Genomic DNA, 21,317 nt, shown 5'->3' on the forward strand with positions numbered 1-21,317 from the left:
ATTACACCACAAGTTATGTTGTTCATTCTGACAGGTTGTCTCATTACCACCTTTGAATAAATGTGACCATTCCCATTTAGAATCTATGATCTTTCTCTCCAATAGGGATGGTTTCCATACATCTGATGTCCCTTTACTAGCATCTGTCCTATTGAATATTATTTTTACATTCTCTAAGGGCACATCTCCCATGTGTATTATTTGAGTAGAGTTTCTCCTCACCCAACTACCCCCTTTGAATGCTAGGTATTGGTAACCTTTGGTTGGAGACCTCACTTCCCCTGCCCACCATGGAAAAGATATCCACCCTACTATTGGAATTGTGACACTGACATTCCACTGACTACTGTACTGTGTATCATTATTAGCTAATTGGTCCCAACAGGAATCAACATCAAGAAATTCTTCAAATGGGACAGGAATAGCTAGATAAGCAAGAGAAGATGCGGTTACTGGGGAGTGGGTACATATCCAACAGTCAGATACATTTAGTTCCATGTTAAGTAATTTGTGATGTGTTAGTAACATGTTTTCTCGAGACTCAGATTTTTTTAACAAGGATACACTTGACCCAGTTAGGATCAAAATCATGATGCAAGTTTGCAATGGCTGGCATGGATCCATGTCTCCTTTCCTTCCAACTTGACAGATGTAGGCGTTGTCAGAAGCACTTGGAATGGACCATCAAATCTGGGCTCAAGACTTTTTCGAGTATGCTTCTTTACATAGACAAGATCACCAGGCTGTAATTTATGACTTCCAGTATCAGCCTCAGGGTCTGGAAGGGAAGAGAAAACTCGAGAATGGTTATTATTTAGTTGCTTTTGCAAACTGATAACATATGCAGATAGGTTATCGCAATTCATTTCCAACTGCTGTGGTAGATAACACCCCAACTGCGGTGCCCGCCCAAACAATATTTCGTATGGAGAGAGTTTAGTCTTGCCCTGAGGGGCTGTTCTCACTGAATACAAAGCAATTGGTAAGCACTGTGGCCATGGTTTATGTGTCTCTTGCATTGTTTTTTGTATTTTCAGCTTAAGGGTACCATTCAGCCTTTCCACCTTTCCTGAGGCCTGTGGCCTGTAGGGGGTGTGTAGTGCTGAGTCTATACCCAAAGCTTGACACACATTTTGGAACACTTGACCAGTAAAGTGCGTTCCTCGATCTGATTCAATGACTTCTGGTAGGCCAAATCTTGGAACCAGTTCCATAGCAATCTTAGCTGCTGTATTTCTGGCATTGGCTGACTTTACCGGATATGCCTCCGGCCATCCAGAAAAGAGATCCACACAGACAAGTACATACTCATGTGGACCAGACTTTGGCATCTGGATGTAGTCAATTTGAAGTCTCTGAAAGGGATAATAAGCCCTTGGTAAATGTTTTTGTGGGACTTTTACTGTCTGTCCAGGGTTATTGGCCTGGCAAATGTGACATACCCTTAGGCGTTCATTCACATAATGCCTGAATCCTGGTGCATACCAGAATTTTCTGCTTTGTTGCAACATCACATTTGCACTGACATGGCTAGGTAGATGTAAGGCTGAGTAAAGGGTTGGAAACCAGGCTTTTGGCAAAACTGGTAACCCTTCAATATGCCATATTCCATCCACCAACACCCCTTTTCTTGTGCATTCATCAAGCTCTTCCTCAGTCATAGACTGAATGACTTTTTGTAATTCTGTTTGTTCACTCACAGTATCCACTTCTTCATCAGGTTCTATTGGAAGAAGAGCTGCTTTCTTTGCAGTTTTGTCGGCCAAATCATTCCCTCTGGCCTCCTTGGTATCTGCTCGTGTGTGAGCAGCCACTTTTATCACTGCAAGATCTCTGGTTTTTGCAGCTGTCTCTATGAGTTCTTTGATCAGAGTCCCATGCTTAATAGGGTTTCCTGCTGCAGTCAGAAACCCTCTTACTGCCCAAATGTGGCCTGAGTCATGGATTACGCCATGTGCGTATGCTGAATCAGTGTAGATATTGGTGGCATCATCTCCTGCTTGTTCTATGGCCTTTTTCAGTGCTGTTAATTCTGCGACCTGGGCAGAACAGCTTGGCGGCAAAGGGCCACATATCACTGTCTCATGCAGGGTTACCACAGCATATCCAGTATGGAATTTGCCATGCTCATCAGCAAACCTGCTGCCATCAATGAAAAATTCATGCACAGGATTTGGCAATGGGATTCTTGAAATATTGTGAATAGGTTGTGACTCTGCTTCTATTAGTTCAGCACAGTCGTGTTCCATGATTTCAAGTGTTTCTTCACCATTGTCACTGTCCTTTTCCCCCCTGTCCAAATCTGTGAATATGAGAAGTTCAGCCAGATTTAGACTTGTGAGTTTTTGAAAGATGAAATTAGGAGGAAGGAGAAGTGCACATTGCATACGGACTTGTCTAGCCATTGACAGATGCTTAGTTTGGACCTGTGTTAGTATGGCATAGACGTCATGAGTAGTGAGAATGGTGGTAGGATAATCTAGAGATACATCTGATGCTTTATCCACAATGACTTGTACTGATATGACAGTCCTTAGGCAAGTGGGAGCTGCTTTGACCACTGAGTCCAATTTGACTGAATAGTACCCCAGAGGTCTATGTTTGCCATCATGTTTCTGAGTAAGGACTCCCAAAGCATACCCATCTATTTCTCTGATAAAGAGAAAGAAAGGATACTCGTAATTTGGCAAACTCAAGGCAGGGGCTCTCAACAATTCTTGCTTGAGAGTTTGAAATGCAGCTGCTGCTTCTGCTGGAAATTTGAAAGGAATTTCTTTTGTGCAGTCATACAATGGTTGCATTAGTTTTGCAGCATTTGGTATCCACTGTCTACAGTAAGATACGAGTCCCAGAAAAGCACGAAGCTTCTTCACATTGGTTGGAGGTTTGGCTTGCTGTACAGTTTGTATGCGACTTGGACTCAGATGTTTCTGGCCAGCTGATAGACAATGTCCCAGAAAAATGACCTTCTCCTGGACAAATTGTAATTTGTCTCTGGACACTTTGCAGTGTATTGTAACAAGGAAATTCAGTAATTCCATGCTTGTTTTTTCACAAACTTCTTTTGTTGGACAGCAAAGAAGTAAATCATCAACATATTGTAAGAGCACAGTCTCTGGTGGCAGCTGAAAGGCTTCTAGGACAGATGCCATTGCTGCAGAGTACAAAGTTGGCGAGTGAACCATTCCCTGTGGCAATCTCGTCCACGCATATTGGACACCCTTGTGTGTGAATGTGAACAGGTGATAACAATCAGGGTGCAATGGCACTGACCAGTAGGCATTGACTAAGTCAATGACAGTATAGTACTGTGTTCCAGATGGTATTTGATTGAGCAGCGTATGGGGATTTGGGACTACTGGAGTGAGGGGTTCCAGTATTGCATTTATGGCTCTTAGATCATGAACCATTCGGTAAACAGTTGGTTGTCCCTTGATGGTCTTCTTTTTAACAGGGAATAATGGAGTATTGGCTGCAGATTTTAATTTAATCAGTACCCCCCTTTGCAACAATGGTTCTATTTGCTCAGATAATGACTTTTCTTGAGCAGAGTTAAGAGGGTACTGTTGAAGTTGAGGCAGTGTGATATTTTCTTTCCATTTCACTTTTACTGGTGCTACTGGCATGTCTCCTACGTCAATTTTATCCTTAGCCCATAAAATGGGAGGTAAGGAATCAAGGAGTGTAGACTGAGAAGTAGCAGGAATGCTGTCATTCTGCTCTTCAAGGCTGAGTATTTGACACAGTGCCTCAGATTGTAGGTCTGAGGGAATTTTCAACATAACATTCCCATCTTCCATATATTGTATGTTCCCCTGCAGGCGGGACAAAAGATCAGCACCCAAAAGTGCCATTGTCCCAGATCCACCCACAAGAAATCTGGATACCAATATATGTGGACCTATTTTTGTTTTTAGTGGGTGGGTAAGAGAAATTTGTTGTAGGTGACCATCAAAGCCAACTACACTCACTGCATCATCTGATATATCATTGGGAGTCAACTTATCAGAGGGTATCATTGATCTTGAGGCTCCTGAATCTACTAGAGCTTGGGTTTGAACTCCAGAGACTTGTATGGGTATTGTGACAAATGGTCCTCTAGTGTCTTTATCCTCTGCTGCATATAGTCATTGTTGTCTCTTTGGCTCTGACTCCTCCTTTTCTCCTTCTTTATTATCCCGTTTTCTTTTCCTGCATTCCTTGATCATATGTCCTATCTTACCACAATAGTAGCAAGTGGGACCTCTCCGTGGTTTCTGGTCAGGTTGCTGTTCATTGGCCACAGCTACCACTACTCTTTTTTGTTTTCCTTCCTGCAAATCCAATTGGATTCCACATGCTTTTGTAACCATATCATCCACATTATCTGCCTGTCTCCACTCTGGGCAACATAATTTCAGTTTATCTGCAATTGGGTGTCTTAAACCATCTATGAAAGCTCTTGCTAGCAATCTTCTGACTGCTGCATCTTGTAGATCCAGTCCCTCATCTTGATATGACTGGTTTAGTCTGAAAGAATAGTCAGTCACTGATTCCTGAGGACCTTGCATTACTGGTCCTGCGGATCCCTTTTGTCTCTGTTGCATTTGGCAAAAAGCATTTAAATGTGGCATAAACTGTTGTCCTGATGCCATTGACCTTATGTCATGAGGTGCACGATTGCCAATATGTGCCTGGAGTTGGGAAAATTGAACTGGGCTCATTTTCATTCTACAGAGATCCATCATGTCTATCCAAGCGGCTCTATATGTACCTTGAATTTGATCTAGGTACCTCCAAAAACTAACAGGAGCTATTCCAGGATTTGGTGCATTCTGCAACAGAGACATTTGATCTCCAGGTTGCCAGGGTTTATATTCATCAAATGCTCTTAGTTGGTAATCTCGTGGAGCATCAGGATTGGCAGGATCTATTGGTTCCTTAATAAATATCCTTCTCTCAATCACAGGGTGCAAAGCATCAGGATGAGGCTTGTGTGCCCCACATGCTAAGCAAGTGTCTTCCCAGTCTGGGTTTTGTTGACCACAGTTGAAACATACCCATCCCGGGGGTACGTGTACTGTTTTTGTGTAAGAAGGGGGGGGATTTGAGACTGAAGTAAGGCTCAGTCCCTTTTTGTTATCTCCCCTCTGGGTTATATCCCAGGTTCCCTCTTTCCAGTCATATATCCATTGTTGGCCTTTTGCCTGTTGAGATAGATCTTTCATATGGGTAACTGTCATTTCCCATCCATTATCAATTATTAATCCTCCCCTTTCTTCTTGGACTTTAGTCCAAGTATTGGGGTTAAAAACAGCATCGTGTTGGATGTTAAAATATTTCAACATTGCTTTTGCCCTTTTTGCTTGTTCTTTGCCATATCGGCAGGTCACTATGTGGGTTGCAGAAACCCCTTTTGATTCTGTTTGTCCCATTTTATATTACTTCGTGATCGTATAACAGGAGGCACCCAGAATAATCAACTGATGATTTCCTTTCTTGTGTCCTGTACACTTATGACAGGAGGCACCCAGAATAATCAACTGATGATTTTCTTTCCTGTGTCCTGTACACTTATGACCACGGATCACTACCAGAAGCTGGGACTTAGAATATTCCACGGTTCAGGGCTTCCTTCTATTATGTTGAAATATACTCTTGCTGCTATGTAGATTGCAAAACAAGTTACCCCAAGTATACAAAGGACAGGGATTAGCATATTACAGATCTTTCCCTTGGAAACAACCAGACTACTGTCCAGCGTCCTTGTATAGTTAGGCTACTAGGCTCATTCCAAAGTGGTTTTAGCACTGGCACTGTTCCCACTGCACAACGCTCCGTGTTTATGAGGATCTGTGTGACAACCACGGCCGGGCCCTGAGTAACAGTTTTAGCCTGAATGAGCAATTCTTCGCCTACTATATACTATCCCTCACAGGTTAGGACAAACAAACATAGAACAGCCAACAAGAGGAGAACAGAGTTCAAATTAACACGCCTATCGTGAGTTCACTTTTGATAACTTACTCTGCAGAGGTAGGTAAGAAAGATGTGAAGGAGGAGAGCACAGAAAAGAGCAAACAAATTTTTTACTCTTACCTGGCCAGGTTTTGTGGTCTCCTTGTTCACCCCTCTCTCTCCTGGTACAGCAGTGCAGGTCATCCGATCTCCCGATGTAATGGGCGTGTCCCTGTTCGGGCGCCAATAATGTTAGGGTGCCTTCTCAAAGAAGGCCTACTGTTGTTGGCTGTTTCCTAATTGAGTTGGAGAATGGGTCCGGATCCCCTCTCCCACACCATGCACTTAGAATGAGGACACAGACAACGTATCTTGCAAACAAGTCTGGTGTGTTCTGCTATCTCTGAGAACCCACCTTTATTTATACAGAAAAAAACCAATGGATATGAATGTAAAATGCAAAGTCATACACTATGCAAGTCATCAACTTCAAAGAACGGATAACTACAGATATGTTTTGACAGATATGGACATATAGTAAGATTAAATGTTCAATTAAAAATTGTTTACATAAGGATGTTGATATTAAAAAATTGTTTACATAAGGATGTTGATACATGAACATTTTGTTATCTGCTTACAAAAATGTGAATAATAAAATAACATTAATTATCTGCAAAAAAACAGGTGGTGGACCAGCTTTATGGCCTTGAACAGGATTCAGTTCAAAAATAGGAAAGTTCATCAGAAAAGAGTTTATTTTTCTTCTATTAAAAGAGTTTATTTTTCTTCAAACTTTGGATGGATTAACTCATTCCTCTCAACTGCATTCTTAAATGGCAGCACTGGAGTAGCACACAGATGCTCCATAGGGTGACTGCGTCATCTGTTAGCAGTATTAGTGAAAGTTATTAGACAGGAGGTGTATCTACCACTACACAATAACTCTAAGGCTGTGTTCATACACAGTTTTATAGCTTCGTTGTATCATCTGATAGAAATACTGGAAAAGTAATCAGACCGCAGGTATGCACACTACACAACTACAATTCTAAGGAGTACTATAGAAAGTAATTAGACAGCAGGTGTTCACAATGCACAAATAGCAGCTCTAGGGTTGTGTGCACACACAAACACACAGTTTTATTGCTTCACTGCATAATCCGATGGCAGTACTATAGAAAGTAATGAGGCAACAGGTGTACACAATTAGCAGCTCTAGGGCTGTGTTCACATACAGTTTAAAAGCTTCACTGCATCATCTGGTAGCAGTACTATAGAAAGTAATCAGGCAGCAGGTGTGCACACTGCACAACTAGCAGCTCTAGGGTTGTGTGCACACAGTTTTATAGCTTCACTGCATCATCTGGTAGCAGTGCTATAGAAAGTAATCAGGCAGTAGGTGTGCACACTGCACAACTAGCAGCTCTAGGGTTGTGTGCACACACAGTTTTATAGCTTCACTGCATCATCTGATGGCAGTACTATAGAAAGTAATGAGGCAACAGGTGTACACAATTAGCAGCTCTAGGGCTGTGTTCACACACATACACATTTTTATAGCTTTATTGTAGCAGTACTGGAGAAAATAATGAGACAGCAGGTGTACTAAATACACAACTAGCAGCTTTAAAGCTGTGTTCATGTATACACACTATAGTTACATAGGTCACTCATATAGTGAAGCAGTCTAACAGGACTTGCACAACCAATGTTAAAAAAAGTGAAAGACATTGAAACGAAACATTTGAGGCGTAAAAGCCTCATACAACACATATATATATATATATATATATATATATATATATATATCCAATAATCCTCCTGACACACATGCCAGGCTTCCAGCTCAAAAGAAAAAGCAGCATATCTTACCTTGCTGAAGTATCAAGAAACATTAGCAGCCGCCCAGGTGAGGACACAGGTCTGGCAGCACCATGATACTTACTGCAGCAGCTTCATTGCTTCCCTCACACAGCGGCTTCATACAGCAGAGAAGCTGAGCGATAACTCTACTAAAAAGTAAATAATCTCCTCTCTGATACAGCAGAGCAGGAAAAACAACATTTCTATAAATTTCCCCTCTCCACACGACCATGTGGAAAGGAAGAATCTTTGGAAAGGAAAGTCAGACACAAACATAGGCCTGAGCCTGCTTCCCTCTCCTACCACCTGTCCCACAGGAGGACAGAAAAAAACACAAGGAGGAGGGGTCTGTATGGCCTTCTTATAGGGCTCCTAATCAATCTTTTATTAGTACCATCTGTCCTACCATTGCAGGAAGATAGGATCTTCCCCCATTTGTGCTGCTGCTGAGGACGTAAGGGAAAAACATATTACAGAATAAAATAAAAATTATATACATTTTAGCATTTTTTATATCGACCCAAGTGTAATTACTTGATGAATTAAAGGGGTTATCCAGCTCTACAAAAACATGGCCACTTTCTTCCAGAGACAGTCCCTCTCTTGTCTCCAGTTTGGGGGGGGGGTTTGCTGCTCAGTTCTATTCAAGTGAATGGAGCTTAACTGCAAACCGCACCTGAACTGGAGACAAGAGTCGTGCTGTCTTTGAAAGAAAGTGGTCATGTTTTTGTAGCACTTGATAACCCCTTTAATTAGGCAAGTGGATTAATGTAAAACATTAATTACATTACATTTCCTGTGAAAATGCCACTTGTCAGTAAAATTATTATTTTTTTTAAAAAAAACAGCTAGCCATTAGGACCCTTTCAGGCCCGGTCATTAAGGTGTTACAACTGCTGAGGTAGAGGGTCATTAATATTTATGCTGTAAGAAGCCAAGCAAGAGAGAAAAGTATCTACTTTATGTATTATGCTTAGCACTATTGAAAGCTTTGCAGTAGCCTAAAGTTACATAAGGACCTCTCTATGCAAATTATTTATGTTTTATGGTCAGATTCCGTTGTATGCATCATCTACATGCCCAGTGTTAGCACACACCCTGACAAAGAAGACAAATATCATAAAAGGTGCCCTTAGTGTGCGTTCACATGTACCGGATCCGCAGCGGATTTTCTGCTGAGGATCTGCAGCGGATCCGCAGCAGATTTGATCTATATAACTGAACACAGCATCAAATCTGCACCCTTAAAGTGACTGTACCACCAGGCCCAGGCTGAAGCACTGGAGGCGGGCCAACCCACCCTTAGTGGGAAGAAACCCCAGCCCCTCCATGGCGTGACTCCATTAGAATCAATGTAACCCTATCATAGAGGGGCTAGGGTTTCCTCCCACTAAGGGAGGGTCGGCCCGCCTCCAGTGCTTCTGCCTGGGCCTGGTGGTGCAGTCACTTTAAAGTGGTTTTCACAAAGAACCTTTATAAAAAAAATTACCAGCCCCATTTTAGGTCAGAATGAGTTGAATTTATATGGAATGCCACCAGGTGTGTGCTGTTTTACCTGCTAGCTAGGTGGCTGCAACTTATGAAAGGAAAAGTAGCTTGCAGGAGTTTATGATCAGCCATCTAGCATCAGCTTCTGTTGCTGCTTCTTGGTGCTTTTGCCAAATTACAGTTTTATGTTCTTGTTCTTTAAAGGGGTTGTCCGGCGATAAAAAATTATTCACAGAATAACACACATTACAAAGTTATACAACTTTGTAATGTATGTTATGTCTGTGAATGGCCCCCTTCCCCGTGTCCCACCACCCCCACCCGTGTACCCGGAAGTGTGGTGCGCTATACATTACCTGTCACGTGCCGACCACGGTCTCCGATCCTCAGCAGTGACGTCTTCTTCGGGAGGCCGGCGGATCTTCCCGAGTGCCAGCCGCCCTCTGCAGCGTCATCCGAAGCTCAGCCGCGATTGGCTGAGCATAACTGTGCTCAGCCAATCGCGGCTGATGACGCGGCCACGTCATCAGCTGCTCAGCCGCGATTGGCTGAGCACAGTTATGCTCAGCCAATCGCGGCTGAGCTTCGGATGACGCTGCAGAGGGTGGCCGGCACTCGGGAAGATCCGCCGGCCTCCCGAAGAAGACGTCACTGCTGAGGATCGGAGACCGTGAACGACACGAGATGCGGTGAGTATAATGCACCACACTTCCGGGTCTAGCGTGGGTGGGGGGAAACACGGGGAAGGGGGCCATTCACAGACATAACATACATTACAAAGTTGTATAACTTTGTAATGTGTGTTATTCTGTGAATAATTTTTTATCGCCGGACAACCCCTTTAACTTCCAAAAGAAACCATGATGAAAAGAAGAAACGTCCTCCTTGGATTGTCGGGTTTCATACCGGTAAAAAGAAAACTTTATTAGGACTTTTAGAGCCCTATTACATGGAGCGATAATCGGCTGAATCAGGCTGATTCGAACAATTATTGCTCCGAGCATCGGCTGATCGTGTCAAATGGTCTGATACCAAAATCATTGGCCGCCAGGCATGGCTAACAATTGAATAAACTGTTATACATTACTTCTTCTCTTGCCCTCTGTCTGCTTCAGGGCCATTTTAATACATTGGTGCACAGCCCTAAAGAGTGCCCCCCCCCCTTCACTTTCGGCGCACCCTTTCAAAACTGCACTGAACAATATCAGAAAAATATCACCAATGATACCATTACATAATACCGTCACACACTGACCCCTATCACTACAAGCCTATAACAGAGTGCAGTTACATCCAGTGACTCACAGGGGGCGTCTTCTCAGAATCAGAATCTGTCACCTTTTCTTTTTTGCTCCATCCAGCGTGGGCCACCATGATGTCTCCCTCAGCTGTGAATCTTCTCTCCAGAATCTACCAGACAAATATTTCAGGCTCCAACACATACAGTAGTTAGGTCCCTTGTACCCATATATAGTAGTAACACCCCTTTGTGCCCCCATAGTTTTAAGGTGCCCCTGTGGTATATAGACCCCTGTGTGCTCCCCCAGTTATATACAGCCCTCCTGTGCGCTCCCCCAGTAGTATATAGGACCAAAAACAAAGTAATTGTACCTGTTTCGTGCATGTGATATATAGAATGTGCAAAAGACTGTTGAAAAAACCCTACACTATGGCTGTATAACCAGTACTAACCTCCAGATACACATTTTATCCCTGTTGAGATTTGTAATCCACTGCATGTATCCCCTCTGGGATAGTGTGAAAAGAAGCTAGCAATCCTCACTCCAGATGGTGGTGTAGTGATTGTTGAAGAGAGTTGCAGTCTGTTTGCTCCAATTGAAATATCCTCATCACAAGGGACGCGCTCCGGCAGGTAGCGTGTGCAACACTTGCAATGTAAAAGTCTTTTGCTGGGTAGTATGACGTTACGTGACGTCACACTACCCAGCAAAAGACTTTTACATTGCAAGTGTTGCACGCGCTACCGGCCGGAGCGCGTGGTGGCGAGCAGAGAAAACAATAGGTAGAAGGAATATGTTTGTTTTTCTCTGCTCAGATGAGATGTTATATGTTGTGGGTTTAGAGAGGACCATGGTTAATACTAACACAAACTACATCATTCAAGTTGAATGCAAGCACGTTCTAGTCTTCCAGTTTCATTGCCTAGCTGTTTAATCAACAAAAATAGGGTCAGTCATCCCGACCTAGGAGACAGCTGCCTTACCAGTCAGAAAACCAGTCCAGCGGCCATCCTGTTTGCTCCTTTGCGGTACTCATGCTTGTCCTGGGGCTGCTTGTGTCTTCTGCGTCTTCTTCCTCCTTCTGCAATGACACCTGTGGCCACTAGGGTGTGTAGGTGGCCAACTGCTCTGGATTTGTAGAGGCAGCTTATCTCCACCAGCTTCTTCCGCCTACCAATCCAAAGTCACCCGCACCCAGGGCCGCCGATAGGGCAGTACAAGTGGTACTGCCGTATGGGGCCCGGACCCTAAGAGACACGGTTGGGGGCCCGGCGGGCCCGCCGGCCGCCGCCCCCCGACCGCTACGCTAGGGGGGGCCGCACGGCCCCCCTTGCCAACTGTTTTTGAGCATCCCGAAAAGCTGCGGCCACGCAGCTTCTCGGGATGCACTGATCGCTTTAATGTTCCGCCCGCACAGCGGGCGGAACATTAAAGCGATCAGAATACAGGAGAAGGACCTGTCAGCGTCCTCCTCCTGTATTCTCTCCCATAGGCTGCCGGCACTTCATACCAGCAGCCTATGGGAGGCCGGGCCGTGGTCATGTGCCCCTCCGGCAGGCGTGATGATGTGACGTCATCACGTCTGCCGGAAGTCCCGTCCCTGCGGCTCGCAAGATGGAGCCCGAAGAGGAGGAGGAAGAGTTGCTGCCTGCACAGCGCGGATTAGGTGAGTAGGATGTTTGTTTTTTTTAGGGGCACCTCTGGGGGCATTATTAGTATATGGGGGCACCTCTGGGGGCATTATTAGTGTATGGGGGCACCTCTGGGGGCATTATTAGTGTATGGGGGCACCTCTGGGGACATTATTAGTGTATGGGGGCACCTCTGGGGGCATTATTAGTGTATGGGGGCACCTCTGGGGGCATTATTGGTGTATGGGGGCACCTCTGGGGGCATTATTAGTATATGGGGGCACCTCTGGGGGCATTATTAGTATATGGGGGCACCTCTGGGGGCATTATTAGTGTATGGGGGCACCTCTGGGGGCATTATTGGTCTACGGGGGCACCTCTGGGGGCATTATTAGTGTATGGGGGCACCTCTGGGGGCATTATTAGTATATGGGGGCACATCTGGGGGCATTATTAGTATATGGGGGCACCTCTGGGGGCATTATTGGTCTACGGGGGCACCTCTGGGGGCATTATTAGTGTATGGGGGCACCTCTGGGGGCATTATTAGTATATGGGGGCACCTCTGGGGGCATTATTAGTATATGGGGGCACCTCTGGGGGCATTATTAGTATATGGGGGCACCTCTGGGGGCATTATTAGTGTATGGGCGCACCTCTGGGGGCATTATTAGCTCATGGGGGAACCTCTGGGGGCATTATTAGTATATGGGGGGCACCTCTGGGGGCATTATTAGTTCATGGGGGCACCTCTGGGGGCATTATTAGTTCATGGGGGCACCTTTGGGGGCATTATTAGTATATGGGGGCACCTTTGGGGGCATTATTAGTATATGGGGGCACCTCTGGGGGCATTATTAGTATATGGGGGCACCTCTGGGGGCATTATTAGTATATGGGGGCACCTCTGGGGGCATTATTAGTATATGGGGGCACCTCTGGGGGCATTATTAGTATATGGGGGCACCTCTGGGGGCATTATTAGTATATGGGGCCACCTCTGGGGGCATTATTAGTATATGGGGGCACCTCCTGGGGGCATTATTAGCTCATGGGGGAACCTCTGGGGGCATTATTAACTCATGGGGGCATCTCTGGGGGCATTATTAGTGCATGGGGGTACCTCTGGGGGCATTATTAGTTCATGGGGGCCACCTCTAGGGGCATTATTAGCTCATGGGGGCACAGCTGGGAATCCTACATACAGGGGGCACAGCAGGGGATCCTACATACAGGGGACATCCCACACAGCGCAGTTACTATGGGAGCCTACAGGGGGGAGAAAGGAAAGGAAGTTGCTAGAAATGTGCGGAGCCTAAATTGTTTGTCTCGCAGGTTCTAAGGGGATGAAACGTATCTGGAAGGAATCATCATGGAGGTCTGGGCCGGATGGAGAGGAAAAGGGAAAGTGACGCCTCAGATCAAAGAAGAAGTCACCTGTGAGTCCCTGTATGACACTTTTCTTATTTTGTAGAACATCATTTAGTAGGGGCTCCCCGAGGTGACAGCTACTACATTATCTGTACTCAGAGATATCACTGTGTTATCTGTTGTGTTACATAGGACTGCAGGTGACTACTACATTATCTGTACTCAGAGATATCACTGTGTTATCTGTAGTGTTACATAGGACTGCAGGTGACTACTACATTATCTGTACTCAGAGATATCACTGTGTTATCTGTAGTGTTACATAGGACTGCAGGTGACAGCTACTACATTAGCTGTACTCAAGAGATATCACTGTGTTATCTGTGGTGTTACATAGGACTGCAGGTGACTACTACATTATCTGTACTCAGAGATATCACTGTGTTATCTGTGGTGTTACATAGGACTGCAGGTGACATCTACATTATCTGTACTCAGAGGGATATCACTGTGTTATCTGTGCTGTTACATAGGACTGCAGGTGACATCTACTACATGATCTATACTCAGAGGTATCACTGTTATCTGTGCTGTTACATAGGACTGCAGGTGAAATCTACTACATTATCTGTACTCAGAGATACCACTGTGTTATGTGGTGTTACATAGGACTGCAGGTGATATCAGGTGATTTCTCCAGGTTGCAGAAGTTCAAACTTCATCGTGCCCTGGTGTGCTGGTGTCTGTATGTGTGTATACATGTGTGCTGGTGTCTGTGTGTGAGATCAATTCTAGAGAACTGGCTCATATACCCCATTTTCCCCAGTGGCTTAAAATGTAACCTCTGTTATACAGTTATAAAATTGTAGAAATTAAATGTGAACAAGGTGCAATTCAAATAGACACTTACTTGTATAGCTGCCTCTTGTGATCTGTATGCAGTGCATTATATTCACCCTTGCAACGTACAATTTATAGCGTGTCTACAAGCCCAGCGGGGCTCATTATGATGGAGACTAAAACTTATACAAGAGTGGGGTAGGGGTTCCCCTGTATTCAGAATGCTGTTGAGTACTAGGCAATGCCCCGTCTGGATTATTGAATTTCGAGGGTCTATGCAGAGCAGGATAAAGGCACCTCTGCTGCACAAACAGGATCTCCTAGAAAGCGTTCTCACCGCCATGTATTCGCTATCACTGGCTTGGGTGAGCTAAACTAGTCTGCCTGGGGGGGGGATGATTTGTATATGCTCACTAACATGGAACAGCCTCATTATATTAGCCTTATCAACATATTCTATGTTAGTGAGCATACCGGGGGGGATATTGGTGAACATATACAAATCAAACAGCCCCCCAGACCCTCGAAATTCAATAACCCCAAACGGGGCATTGCCTAGTACTCAACAGCATTCTGAATACAGGGGAACCCCTACCCCACTCTTGTATAAGTTTTAGTCTCCATCATAATGAGCCCCGCTGGGCTTGTAGACACGCTATAAATTGTACGTTGCAGGGGTGAATATAATGCACTGCATACAGAGCACAAGAGGCAGCTATACAAGTAAGTGTCTATTTGAATTGCACCTTGTTCACATTTAGTTTCTACAATTTTATAACTGTATAACAGAGGTTACATTTTAAGCCACTGGGGAAAATGGGGAATATGAGCCAGTTCTCTAGAATTGATCTGAACCAAATTATACCTCCCAGCAAGGCGTGGGGCAAACACACAATTTTTTTTTTTTTTTTATTAATGTGGGGGGCCCAGACACTTTGGTTGTATGGGGCCCCGAAATTCCTGATGGCGGCCCTGCCCGCACCTATTTAAACTAGCTCCAGTAGCCCCTCCCCTGCCTGAGCATTGTTGGGCTCTAGCATTCCAAGTGAAGGTATCTGTCTGCTGTATTCCCATGCATCCTGACCTGTGCCCGCTCTTCGCGTTACGATTTTTGCCTGACCCTCGTCAATACTGCCTGCCTCTCCTGTTGCTGACTTGGAATGTTTGACATGCCTCTGAAGACACCTTCCCTGACCCTTTGCTTGTCTGACTGACTATGATTCCTGCCTTATCCTTGGTACTGCGCTGAGTCATCTGCTGACGACTTGGCTTTCTGACCATGAAAACTCTGTTCCCTGGTGCCTTGCACCAAATTTGTCTTGTTGTTGGGAACCAGCCGTGGCTCACACCCGGACCACACTTGTCACCTGATGTCCTCTGGCCACAGAAGTCCAGTTTCCGCATCCTGGAGCGGGATAATTGGTGAAGACCCAGGGGATACTTAGACTTCGCTTCCTATTGTGGCCCAAAGCCAAACCAGGTGAGCAGCACAGCGGATCCACACTCGCTGTTTGTTAGAATATCAGTTACTGATTGGTGAGGTGCCAACACCCAGCACCCCACCTAAAAAGCTGTTTGGTGCCCACACCCCACCATAAATGAGGCTGGAGGCAGTTGTCTCTGCTCACTATGTAGTGGCTGGACCGGGACCGAAACGTCTCCCCACTTGAAGGGCAGCTGAGCCACAGTAATAGGTCTTGTTCACTGTGTAGTGTTGGCACTGAACAGCCGATGTAGCCAATCAGTAACTGATGAAATTACATTGGGCTATTTTACCTAGAAAACCCCTTTTATTTTTTATAACCGCTCCTAAATTCAGCTTGCTCTGAGTATATGTTTGGACGCCTTCTGTATATGTCCATTTTGTCAACAGAAACTAAGTGTGCCGTGACTTTCTCTGCGATGAATAAACCCACTTGTTTATACAAAAAGGTTCTGTGCCGTTGCAAGGGGTAACTAACCAATGGACTTCTTACAGGTCACTGTCCTTTATATCTAAAGTGTGACTTTCATAGTGTGAGAAAGACCGGTTTAGGCTTTAACACAGTGTGCAAGGTTTGATTTGGAGTCATAAAGTAAATGGTATGAGGAAGTTCAGTAGTGGAGAAATGTGCAGAAATGAGGTGAACAGCTGAGTATATAAAAGTTCAATCAGTGCCAAGACACCAGCAAGGAGAATATTAAAGAAAAAGGAGAACATCTTTCCCCAGCAAAACAGAGCATTGTACCAGAGCTAATCTTACTGTAATTCTATCCCCACAATATTAACACTATAATACCCACGGGAACAAGCTCACAAACCACAAATAATACAATCATGCAAAGGAACATTATTGGAATTTAAAAAAAAATCAGACATTTAAAAAGGAGCGGTGTATGGAGGAACCAAAACGGCAATTACATGGTCACACTGGTAACAAATGTATACAATATAGTAGTAATATTAAAAAGATTCGCTTATGTTTTTACAATAAATAAACTGTACTGTCCCAACCATGGTCTCTGGTGATGTACCCAAACCAATCGTAATGAAAAGGCTCTATGAATATAATAATTAACTAATGTGAGTCGACAAACATAAAATAAGAGAGCATATAATCCATGAACACTGCATCTCTATGCACAGCTGCTGCTGCTATTCACCTGCATGGGACTGTGCTGCTATTGGTTGTGTGCACTAACTTCTGGCCTCTTGAAAAGACCAGTTGTAACTACAACTATCATCAATGGTCAGATGGTCTGGATTCTAGAGGAACTTTTCTAAATGCTTGTATTTATTTTCAAGAGAAGCTGATTTTACACAGGCAGATTTATCTGACCAATTTTGGAAGCCAAAGTCAGGAATGGACTTGAAAAGACAGGGAATCTCAGTCTTTCCTTTATGACCTGCACCCTTATGCTACCATTATGCTACGTTTACACGAAGCGATAATGCGCCCAATCGATCGTTTAACGATTTTGTAGCAAAGATTTGGTTTTCATAACGATCAGCGTTTAGAAGAATAAATCGTTAGAAAATTCGTAGGAAAAATCGTTATTGCGATCGTTTTTAAGATCTGAGGACCTGTCACCCCCCATGCCGGGGTGACAAGCTCCTGACCCCCTGCTAGATCCCCCTATACTCACCTAATCGCACAGCAGAGTCCGACGCTCATAGAGAATGAATGGGGAGTCCGATGCTCCGTCATTCTCTATGGGCATCGGACTCTCCTGTCAGCGCGCAATTAGGTAAGTATAGGGCGCTCTAACGGGGGGTCGGGAGCCTGTCACCCCGGCACGGGGGGTGACAGGTATCCTTTAAGCCCATCATTTATATAGGGTGAATCTTTGAAAGACTGTTTACACGAAACGATCTGCGAATTTTTAGCGAACGACGAACAATGATTTAAGAACATGTTAAAAGATCAAAATGAACGATTTTTCACTCATCGCTTGATCGTTTGCTGTGATTACATGGAACGATTATCGCTCAATGCGATCGTTTTTTCGAAAATCCAAACGATAATCGTTCCATGTAAACGCAGCATTAGTCTCCCGTTTTTATATGTTAATGGGTTTTGTGTTAAAAACTAATAAATTTAAGATACTGAAAAAAACCACCCTAATTATTATGGCATATTGGGTAGCAACCTGGGGATTGTCTTTGGGAGAGTCATCACACACTCTCAGCAGGTGTAGATTTGAATCAAGATTTACAGCCATGTAATGGGTTCTGTAAAGAACTGCTGATCTTGGAGTCTAATGCTACGTTTACACGGAACGATTATCGTGTGAATTTGCACAATAACGATCGAATTTGAACGATAATCATACGTGTAAACGCAACGAACGATTGAACGACGAGCCAGAAATCGTTCATTTTGATCTTTGAACATGTTCTTAAATCGTCATTCGCAAAAAATTTGCAGATCGTTCCGTGTAAACAGTCGTTCACCTATTTAACCTATGTGCGAGATAGGATTAAGCGATCGCAAAACAATCGCAAAACGAATTTTCCCTACGATATATCGTTCCGTCTAAACACTGATCGTTATAAAAGAAAAATCGTTACTTCGAAGTCGTTAATCATACGATCGGGCGAATTATCGTTCCGTGTAAACGTGGCATAAGGGTCCATTTACACAGAAAGATTATCTGACAGATTATCTGAAGAAGATTTGAAGCCAAAGCCAAATACAGACTATAAACAGAGAACAGGTCATAAAGGAAAGCCTAAAATTTCTCCTCTTTTCAAATCCATTCCTGGCTTCGGCTTCAAATCTTTGGCAGATAATCTGTCAGATAATCTTTCTGTGTAAATGAACCCTAAAGGCCCTATTATGGTGCGTTTACACAGACAGATGTATCTGACAGATTTTGGAAGCCAAAACCAGGAGCAGATTATAAACTGGGAACCGGTGATAAAGGTAAGACTGAGATTTCTCCTGTTCTCAAATCCATTCCTGGCTTTGGCATCCAAAATCTGTCAGATAAATCTGTGTGTGTAAACGCAGCATTACACAGAGTGATTATCTCCCGAGTTATGGTGCGTTTACACAGACAGATTTATCTGACAGATTTTGGAGGCTGAAGCCAGGAATGGATATGAGAAGAGTAGAAATCCCAGTCTTTCCTTTATGATCTGTTCTCTGTTTATAGTCTGTTCCTGGTTTTGGCTTCAGAAATCTGTCAGATAAATCTCTCTGTGTAAACGCACCATTAGGCAGATTTAGGGAGATGTAATAAAGACAACAATTAGCAGAGGGGAGGCCAACAGCTGATGAAAGCAAGCAGTGTTGGGCTGGGGTACCTTCGGCCCACCAGAGACTTTGATTCTAGGGGCCCTCCCTACATACACCAGATATAACCAGCGCAAACCTTTCACATTACTATAGTGACTTTGCACACAGCTGTGTATGTGACCAGTGATGCTAGCTCACTGCTAGTAACCTGTCAGTCTCACTATGCAAACAGCATAACGTGCCACTTAGGTTTCCTGAAAGGAGAAGTCCCAGAGCAGTAGCAAATCCCCATAGAAAACCTCTCCTGCTCTGGACATTTCCTGTCATGGACAGAGGTGGCAGCAGAGAGAAATGTGTCAGACTGGAGAAAATACACCACTTCCTGCAGGACATACAGCAGTTGATAAGTACTGGAAGGGTGGAGATTTTTAAATAGAAATAAAATAGAGATCTTTATAACTTTCTGACACCAGTTGATTTGAAAGAAAAAAATCGCCATATTCCCCTTTTAATTCTACAAGATTCTTTACAAATCTGAACCAATATTAAGATTGTTGCACATTTTCCTGCTTTTTGGTGTTTTTCTCTACCATTTTATCATTTTAGTGTAAATGACTATTAGCGTTTTATCCTGTTTTTTTTTTTTCCAAGTACAAGTCATGCGATTGTTTATCATGTGATTCTAGGTTTTCTGTTGAAGAACTGTGGAGAAAACACTAGTTTCCATATAGACATGACGACAATCCCACCTATAGAAACGCCTAGCCTGCCACGATTTCACAAAAAGAAAAAAAAAGAAAAATCACCATAGCAGAAAAATGTCCTATGGTATTTTGTTTTGTTTTTCCCTATTGACTATCAGCTAACATCTGGTCGCAGCATTTTTGACACCACAAAATGGCATATTTCTGAAAAACGTACAGTCCAACCATATAGTACATGAGAACATACCTCTCTTCCAAAGTTATTCACAAGAAAAGGGATAAAAACACTTATAGAGAATTAATGGAGCACCGTCCCCACTGTTTATTTGAGGGGGACCCGTTCCCCACACTCTTGTGACCAATGGTGCCCTACCAATCAGCTTGATATCCCCTATCCTTTTGATTTTAAAGGAGGGCAGCTTCCTAGACCAAACCTGGGTGTATGTGTGTGTGGGTGCAATACTTTGCCTTGCTGCTGCCCACATACACAAGAGAGTTGTGTATATATGATGTATATTTATGGTGGTGTTCCTATTGCTATGATATACTATGATTGATGTGACCCTGTCAATCGAAAAATTTTTGACAATCCTTCCAGATGTAGGTATAAACCTTGCGATGCATGTTTTTTCTTCAAGAGTTGAGTGTCCCTTTAATCCAGGGATAAACACATATACATGCAGAAGTTCTAGTATCGACTGCTCCATCCTAATTGCGCTCATTGTGCAGGTGATAGATCTGTGTGGAAGGCAGATTTTATGACTATGCAATATGTGATGGACCCCCAACTACCAAGCATAATAAGTTACACCAAAGAAAGCAAAATAAAGACACAGCACATTGTAATCAGGGGTCAGAGGGTCTGATTTTATTTAAAATTACGTGACACTGAAAATGGTAGACCCCGAACTCACAAAGAGTCACCCTCCAGCACTCAGACGAGGAAAAACCCCATGTGGGGGAAACCTCGAGGGAGCCATGGCTGGAGAGTTGCCCCTCCCCTGGGCTTAGAATGTAATACCATACTATAAATATAATAAACTGGATGTGAGAGAGGTCTGGCTGCAATATCTGTCACCTAATTGATGGCTTAGCAGGCGGATGTATCTCTTCTCCCTCACAGATCCAGGTCCACTTCTCAAGAAGGTGGAGACTTGATGAAGGGGTAGTCTAAAGCAGACCTCCCCTTTTCCCCTGCTACAACCTCCAAAATACATCAAGGGTAGGGGGCAGTAAAGTAGTCAAGCTCAAGGTCCTCTGGCGCATCCAAGATGGCACTGATCAGGGCGCGGTGCATTGCTTTATGGAATCTTCTTTATGACATAAGCGCTTGTCATCATAGTGCATGGTTGCCATGGTTACTTCAGGTAAACACATCTGAAGCATTAACCCATTAATGATTGGTTATGTACTTTACTGCAGAGGTCACTAAACACACTTGTGACCAAGCAAACAGCTTATGGTTAGGCCACACTAAGAACACAAAATAATATGGTTTGATGTGGCCCATAGCAACCA

The sequence above is a fragment of the Dendropsophus ebraccatus genome, chromosome 2 (assembly GCF_027789765.1).
Source record: "Dendropsophus ebraccatus isolate aDenEbr1 chromosome 2, aDenEbr1.pat, whole genome shotgun sequence".
NCBI classification, from domain to species: Eukaryota; Metazoa; Chordata; class Amphibia; order Anura; family Hylidae; genus Dendropsophus; species Dendropsophus ebraccatus.